Below are 9,000 nucleotides of genomic sequence, written 5' to 3' on the forward strand. Positions count from 1 at the left end.
GTACTCTTAAAAGTGGTTCAACATTTGGAAGGATTGTTATTTAATCTCATTGCTCAATTAGATTTGAGCTAAGAAGGATTACTGTTGGTTACGAAACAACAGCCAGAAGCCAGTTAGCTTAGCTTAAAAGCAGGAAACACAAGGAGACTTTACTTTTTTTTCTTTTGTTTTTTACAAACTAGATTTGAACTGTTACAATTAGCAAGAGAGCACATAGGCCGAAGTACATTTCGAAAATAATTTCACCATTCAGTAGAATGATTCTAAAATTTTCAAAATGTGCTTTCCTGCTGTACGAAATATGGAAGGACTCATGTTGTTCTACTGTTGGGACTGAAAATATAAGGACACAGCTTGCAAAAAGTTAGTCAGACTCGAGAAGCAATCTACAATGCTGTAAAATGAAGCCAATGCAAAAGTGCAAAAAACCTGCAGTTCATAGAGTGTCCACTTGAGGCTGGATGCAGAAGAACTGGAAGTCACATACACACCAGTTCAAAAGAGACAATTTTAACAGCAGAAATTAAAATGTTTATATCCTTATTCCAAAACAGAATTGGTTTGATTAGCTGATGTCTCTATTGGCACACACTGCTTTTGATAACAGTTCTGTTTTAATTTTATGAAGGATAAATTCATATTCATAGTGAGGCGTGTAGCTGACCAATCAGTCGGCCAAGCCCAGTGTTGCTATTGTCAGGAGGCTTAAGACCCGCCTCAGCTCCAGCTCTTTACCTGTTGTTAGGTCGACTGAGAGTTAGGTTGAGACAGCATTCCCAGCATGGCGATCGCCATCGATGAAAAAACCGAAGCCCCCTTCAGTTACAGATGGGTGACTTCACTCAGGCTTCATCCCAACATTACTTGTTTCTTTTCAGCTGTTCTAATAGAGACGAAGAAGGCCCAACAAATACCTTTACACAAAAATGAAATGGCTTCCTCCATGAGTCCCCCTTCAGAAATGATCTACCATAGTCTTACACTGACATCATTCTCCAACATCATATCATGTTTGCTTTGTTCTTCTTGATTCACAGATCTCATAACACAGCCAGAGACTGAACAACTGGGGAAGGACTGTTTTAAGGAGCGAGTATTACCCTGGACACTGGAAAAACTGCTTTCCGTAAAACACCTTCTATCTCCTGTGACTGCCTCCTCTTGGTTCGGGACTGCTCCTTCCTGCTATCTGTCGTCGGGTCAAAATGTGGCATCCACCTTCTCTCCTCTTTATCTGCCTGCTGTGTAAACGAAGCAGCGCCTGCTCGCCGCCACGGAGGAAACGGACACTTTAAAAATCCCATGAATGCAGGTTTTTTTTTTTTTTTTGCCTCTTTCGATAGCCTGCTATTTAAAACTGCTTTGACTAAAAGGGATTTTTTTTTTTTTTTTTTTTCCCACATCGCATCCAAGGAGCTCGACGAGCAAAGACAGGATCATTACAGACGCCAGACCCTGTCGCTGCTTGGACCACCTCATGAGGGCCATGAAAACTGAACTGAGCGCGCTCTGCTGTGAATAGGCCTTCTGCTGGAGTAAACCTCCCATATTTTTATAGACCAAAGAGCAAAACAACAAATATGATCATGATGACGGAGTGGACCATCTGGCAAAGACACACACACACACACACACACACGCAGACTTTGTGCACTTGCTATTTGTGCGCGCCACCGACAAACGACTGCCCCCTCCCTCCCTCCCTCCCCCACACAGAGACACAGTGCACAAGAAGGGGACTGCTGTAAAACTGAACCTTTCGCCCGGTGGCATGTGTACTGAACACAATCAAAGGAGTACTTTTAAAAACTTTGCAGACTTTTTTTTTTTTTTCTCAGACTAAGCCCACCACTGTATTTTGGAACTGGAGATATTAGGTATTACATTACGTATAACTGTGTATCAAAAAAAACAACCTGATTTGCATTTTTACCTAGCGACAGTTTGGGACAGCTTCGAGGAACAGTGTCAAAGTTGGATATGGAGCGCATATCATATCAAAGAGGTGATGAGTATCTACAGAGAGTCTGAATGCTACTGAGTCTGAAAAAAAGATGGAGTAAAGACATGTCATTAAATGTATTTTAAAAAGGCCCTAAAAAGTTATATATTTAACAGTTTTATATGTTGTACCTTTGTAGAGAAGCTTATTGGACTTTAAAATGTGGTCACAATGGCAGTTTAGTCGGATGTGAACACACGCTGTTGTTCTCATTACTGCTGGCTCGTAGTCCCAGGTTTTCTGTTCACACTTCGGTAGCCGCTTTCTTTTCATGGTCATCAACACGTCACTGTCTATCAGACGCATTCATGAAGAAAAAAAAAAAGGAAAGTGACACAATTTATTGAGGACTGATCCGCAGCCAAATGAACATTGTAAATCTATGGTAGTCAGTGGAAGCCATTGAAAAACCTGCTAATTTGCTATGATATTGTAATGTACACGGTGTGGAATACTGACTCATTTCCTCTCTATGGGTTTTTGATCTCTTAATTTATTTTTGTGCTTGTGTTTGTATTGCACAAATCTGGCCTCTCTCCGACGGCGACGGATCCAAGAGGAGAGAGAGAGAGAGAGAGAGCGAGAGAGGGAGAGAGAGAAAGCAGAGAAAGCATCGCAGAAGTATTAGAGTCATTTACATACATTTTTTTATCATGAAATATTTTAAGAATAAATTAAATACATGAAAAGAAAATGTCCCCCTGCAAATTGAGATGGTCCTGGTGTTCAAGGTCATCAAAGTAAAAAGTCAAATGATCTTCTCCCTGGTCGCACTTTGAATGTGTTCTTTCTGCAAGACTCAAAATGAACTCTTCCTTGTCTTTCCCCAGGTGATCTGATGGGTTTGATGATAGGGATGGGCATTTTTTTCAAGGATAATTCCTATTTGAAAGTCACTGGCAATTATTCAAATCTAACTCGTACCCCACCCTCCTCGCACACACACACACACACACACACACACACACACACACACACACTTAGCCAGATCATGCATCTCCAAACCGATGAGCCTGAACCTCATTCACTTTGATCAGCCTTTACAAACATGAAATGATGATATCAAGCCAAGATGCAGCACAGGCAAAAAAGAGGGAGGAATGCACTTTTGTGCACAAGTGGTACAGAGGAGCAGATTGATTATGAACTAAAGTGATGAATGAGAAACATTCTGTGGGATTAATACACAGACCGTCGTTATGAAACTTCAGAATCCTCACTGCGCTGCATTATTAACCAACAGTTCGTGTCCCCTTATTGAGTCAGGGACGCAGCATGACAGACAGAGAGCTCTGTGTCGTCTGTATATTCACTGCGCTGCCTCACCGTCCTCCTTCATCAGTACAACTCAAGAGAGACCCATGACATTTTCACATCTGGGTTGGTTTCATTTTCAAGTCAAAGTGTGTGGTTTTACCTGGCAAAGTTTGCACGTGTCCTCATTTTCTTGCTTAGTTTTCCAGAGGTATTTACTCACAGAACTCTTTGACGGCTGCTTGAAGCCTCTGCATCTTTTTCTCCGGTTCTGACTCCCACACTGCCATTTCACCAGCATCTGGCACTAATGCTGTCTTCTTCTTTGGTTGATCAACGGCGCTAGGCAGACAGCTTTCAGAAGCGCATTACAATCATCGGCCTGTAAACACAACGGAGAATAATGTTTCAAGTTATATTATTCACATGAACACTTTGATTTTCCCTTTATAAAAGAATGACTTTTCAAATGTTCAAAAATCCTGACCCATCCCAATTGATTACCCAAAAACAGATTTGCTCCTGAAGTCCAAGGTGCACCTAAACAAAGTCCTTGCTAAGTGTCAGAAAGCTGGTTGAACTCGGGGGAAGCTGGGTGTAAACTTTGAAGTTAGAGTTCCCTGCAAAATAATAATACACACATCCATCTACAATTGAAATAAGTTCATCACATCTGGAAAGATTTTTTACATTTTTGTGGTAAAACTGGGCTGCATACAGGAACAGAAATTTTGTTTTTCGGGGTGCTACTTAACTCGACTTTATTCCATTTTACTGGGATTATAGATCATCTTAGACTTTCAGAAGGGACTGGGCTTGTTTTATTTAAGCCCTCTTATTTGACAGGCCTAAACTCTGGACATGAATAAGTCCACACCTTTCACACTTGGTCTATGACTGTGTTTGGCCAGCTAGGCAGAATCTGAACACAATGTAACAGCTAGACATTCTTATCTTGGTTCTTCTGGACACGAATATATATTTGAATAGAGATGTAGTTTTCTAATCCACAGCATTTAAAAAATGCCGAACTGTCCAATCACAGCAAAAGTGCACTTTCAACAACCTGCAGTCATTTGTCTCCAGTGAAAACCCAAACATGTTACATCTTATACCTTTTATTTCTAAAGATATGTCGCTTAGAGGGACTGAAAGATAAATGAAGGGCAATCTTCCATAAAACCAGCTGGGTATGGCTGGTCTGTCTCTCTATGTCAGCCCTGTGATTGGCTGGCTACCAGTCCAGCGTGTAACCCAGCTTCTCGCCCAATGACAGCTGGGATCGGCTCCAGCCCCCCACGACTTTGGACCGGAAAAGAGGTATAGATAATGGATGGATGGAATTATTTTTACTGATTTTTGAAGTATGACCTACAGTAAGATTTATCTTATTAGGTACTTTTTTTGTAAAAGATGTGTTTAACAAAAATGTAGACCATACATGCAGCGTTCCAAGGTAAGTCAAGGAAAATGTAATAGTACGTGTTTTCAAAGAACACTTGTTTCTGACACAGTGCAATGTGAAAATAAAAAACGACTGAAACCCTCAGGGGGCGCATTTGAAAGAAGAATCCCATCTTTTGGATGATTTGGTGACATTGGAGAAAAGGTGAGGAATTTAAGTAAAACAACCGTATTGTTGTTTTGACAGTTAAAAAGTGATTTAATCATGAGAGGGAAGCCTATTGTCTGTGACAGGGGCTGAGAGGAGAAAATAATAAAATGCGAATAAAATGTCAGTTGAACCAATAATCCATCAAAGTATGCAATTACACATTCCACAGAACTGTTTTGAACTATGATGAAAGCTGTCATGACGTTTTCCAATACACTTTTCAAGGGCTATTGAGTTGACTTCAGTTGATGACACTTGCAATAATAATGACTGTATCATCACAGTAAAGGCTGCTCGCGGAGTAGATCTCATTATCATTTCCCCCTCAGTGCCGCTTCAATATAGCTGCGACGTGATAGAAAAATATTTCTATTTCATATTGTTTCAATAATTGTGATGAAGGTTGTGATACTGTTGGCTTACCGTACAGCACTTAAAGATCTGTACAGTGTGTAAATGTGTTACAAAGTATTACAATCAATAATATGTTAGTGATAGATTGAGTAAACCGGTAATATTATTGCCTTCTCTCAAAATTCTGAATTTTGACAATTATTTCTTCAGATATTCCCAGAATTTAAATTTTTTTTTTTTTTTTTTGTCTTGACCGTTGGAGACATTTGTAGTCTCCAATGGTCACTGTGACAAATGTCATTATAATTTTAGGCATAACACTTTAAATTAAGGTCACAATATTCGCCATTAACTAGTTGCCTATTACCATGCTAATTAGTAGCATACTGGCTGCTTATTAGTCATTATTAAGGGCTTTTAAGTACCTTATTCCTCATGACCATATCTATAGCTAATAGGTTATTAACTATGTTTTGTATGCTTTCTCTTACTTCTACCTTAAAAGGGCCAAACTAAGCAAAGCATATTAAGATCAACCTATTATCAACCTGCTAAAAGGTGCTCTCCTTCAACGTCTGTGTAAAATATACTGTTTGAGCAGGATGTTGTGCCTTTACTATGATGCAGATTGTGGTCCAGTAAACAATCCACACATAAGACATGGGAAATCTTTGAACCTGTTTAAATGTAGTTCAAAATACATTTTTACCAGCAAATAATGCTATTCTTATTGACTTGACCAAAGTGTAAAGCATTTCTCCTGTGAGTCGTGCCGCTCATTTATCTTTTTCTGTTAACACTGAACACATCTATCAGAATCTATCATCATTGTTTTTTTAAAACTATGTTGATAGTTACAGAAGCTCTAAGCAGACATGCATCTATATATTTTATTTACTCCATTTTCCCGTAAATTTCCAATTGTTTTCATTAGATCTGAATTTATTTGACATGTGTTTCCAGAGTTTTGAATGAACAAGACAAACATTATAAAAAACCTTTAAATTACCTCATTAGTGTTCGTTATGGCACCATGACATGTCCTGATCTGGCCAATCACAGTGACCAGCTCATTATTTTGTTTTCTAATCTAGATCACCAGAAAATTATCTCATTATCTCAAGAAAACAAGCTTTGTTTATAAACTAGTAATGAGACACATTCAACAAGGGGTGCACAAACTTTGCCATGCTAAAGACCCCATACATCATTAGCCTCTACCCAAACAGCTTTAAGTCCTTGTATACTATAATGGCACATTAAAACAAATTAAGCAGACAACTTCCCAATTCATTTTCTTATTTTTTCAGTAACAATTCTCAATCTTGTTATGCATTCAGTAAATATAATGTCGTTTTTTTAATACCCAACAGAAAGAGTAACAGTTAATATCCATTGTTTAGAACGTTCCTCTCTTGTCTTTCATTCATTAGTTTCCTTATGTCTTTATTTAATTGGGAGATACAGAAAAATAACTCATAGATTCTGTTAAGCAGTGACAACATCTAAAACAGTATTTGTTAAAATGGTATTGTCACAAATAATTGAATAAGGTGATTTCTCAATTTCTTCCATTTCTCCTTGTGCGACCCCTAGGCGACCACATGGTGACCCCCACTTTTAAAAACACTTCAGTTTTTTTGCCAATACGATGTAAAAAAAAAAAACCATCTTGGTTATCTTGTGAAAAATAAAATTAGTAAAATTAGTTCCTGAAATTGATAGGCCTATATAGCAAATAAAATGTATGGATGCTTGTCCCCTTAGGGCTTCCGTAGTTAGTTGCTGCAAATATTAAGAATTTCAAAAATGCATTCATGCAATCATAGAATGCAACCAATATGTCCATCTCAGTGCAATCAGCATCTAAATGGATTCAACAATAGTCCGTCATGTCTTACTTGATAGAGCCAGATACAGTATAGAGCCAGAATGGAATACAGCAACATTCAGTTTAATGGGAAAATAAGATGTGCAGTAAATAAAGCTGCTATTTATCAGGTTTAACTGAAGTTCCCTCTTCCCTCTCCCTGACCTGGTAGATATCTACAACACTGAAGAACAAGTTGTTTTGTGCACAATGTCTGTGTTATGGAGCAGTGCTGGAGCGTATAAACACATCAGTGGCTCCTCAGAAGTAAGTATTTACACGAAGGGATAAACAAGACTATAGGCACCTCACAGGTGTATGCACATATTTTGCTACAAGAATGTATTTTATCCCACCTCACACCTATGGAAATATGTATAAACCTCCACAAAGAAAGAGCAGAAATCTTTCACAATCCCTCCCTGACTTGGTGCTGGAAACAAAGTCTTCTGATTCCAAGATAAACACGGAGAAGCAGAGGTCTTAACCCTGGCTTCTCTCGCTAAATCCCATTTTGAACCATTACTTGACTCATACTCCGAGAGCTAACACAGCAATCTGGCTGGATCATCGGGTGCACCACCTTCTCTGACTCTGTGCACGGAGGAATATTTGGAGCCGGAAATGAGACCTCAGAGTAAACGGGTGGCTTTTTTTTCCCCCTTCTTCTTCTTCTTCTGTCTCTCGCAGTGTGAGACTGATTGTCGGGCGAGGGAGGGGGGAGGAGGAGTTTTTAATTACATCAGATTGAATTCCAATAATCTGCTCCGTATCCTTGAGGTTCTTTTTTTCTGACAGAATTCGGAGTCATGCCTCTACACATCTTTAATCTGATTAGAACAGGACAAAGTGGTGTTTCCTTGAGCCATGACTATAAGCAGGTGGAGTCATAAAGGAACCCTGCAGAGTAGGATGACACAATTTTGGGAGTCAGATTAGGGCAGTTATTATAGAGTGAGTAGACTGCCGCCTTAGGAAGGGTTTCCCCCCTTTTCTTTTTAGCTTCAAAGCCTCATATATCAGCTTATTTCTCTTTTCCAGGGAAAGATGAGAGAGTATGAACGAGCGTTGTATTTCCTGCATGTTGCTGGGTCGATGTGTGTGCCACTAAGCAATGGCTGCAGATTGACTTCAAGCCGCTCCACAGCCCGCAGTAAACACCTAAGGGTGAAAGATTGTGCCTCTGTTCACAGCTCAGATAAATCTCCCAAATACCAATACTGCATCACGCTGCAAAAAATATTATTATTTGCTTTGATGGATAACATTTATCTGCTAATTCAAATTTCATACTGTGAGTCTTTGTTTACAATATAAATCTAATTAAGTGCAGCAATCACGGCGCAAGGTGGATCGATACACAATATGGCCAGCACAGCTGCTTACCTCACAAGGATTGCCTTTCCCCTGCCAATATTTTCAGCCAATAAAATGGGGGCCAGGGTTTTCTCAGCAAGGCCAATAATCTGTCAAGGTTAGGGCAACGAGAGACGAAACATTACCTCAGTGGGTGACATGCTGGGTACATAAGAACAAATGACTCAACCAGAGTCATGTGGTTTTTAAGACAGGATTAATCCATCATTTGGCTTGGCTTTAATGGCAGGTAATAGGGGTTTCGCTTGTGTATGGGGCCCCTGAAGTGCCGAAAAGAAAAAAAAAACAATTAACTTGTGCGCACAACTTAAGATCTTGCGTCGACAAGTTATGATCTAAAGACATTAATTTTTACTTTTTGAAAAAATGCTAATTAACAGAAGCATTTATGCTTGAAAGCTGCTATAATCAATATTTTTATGAACGATAGTCCAAGTAACTACAAGTGGTAACTGTTTTGACTTGGCTTTACAACCCTAAGCTATACTTTAAAGGTTCACTCGCTTTGCTGTCATCAGTTTTATTTCT

At 39.2% G+C, this 9,000-nt stretch overlaps 1 protein-coding gene across 4 annotated transcripts in view; it reads left to right on the plus strand.

The window, feature by feature from the left end:
* The window catches only part of tafa5a (TAFA chemokine like family member 5a), a 151,543-nt gene extending 148,784 nt beyond the window's left edge, over nucleotides 1–2,759 (plus strand). For 2 of the 4 annotated variants that reach the window (XM_020652509.2, XM_020652523.2), the window contains exon 5: nucleotides 1,038–2,759. The gene's annotated coding sequence lies outside the window, so the exon portion shown is untranslated. The remainder of the gene's footprint in view (nucleotides 1–1,037) is intronic. The other 2 variants (XM_065951475.1, XM_065951474.1) reach the window with 2 other exon arrangements.
* The last annotated feature ends 6,241 nt before the right edge of the window (nucleotides 2,760–9,000 follow it).

The sequence above is a fragment of the Labrus bergylta genome, chromosome 23 (genome assembly GCF_963930695.1).
Source record: "Labrus bergylta chromosome 23, fLabBer1.1, whole genome shotgun sequence".
Taxonomy (NCBI): domain Eukaryota; kingdom Metazoa; phylum Chordata; class Actinopteri; order Labriformes; family Labridae; genus Labrus; species Labrus bergylta.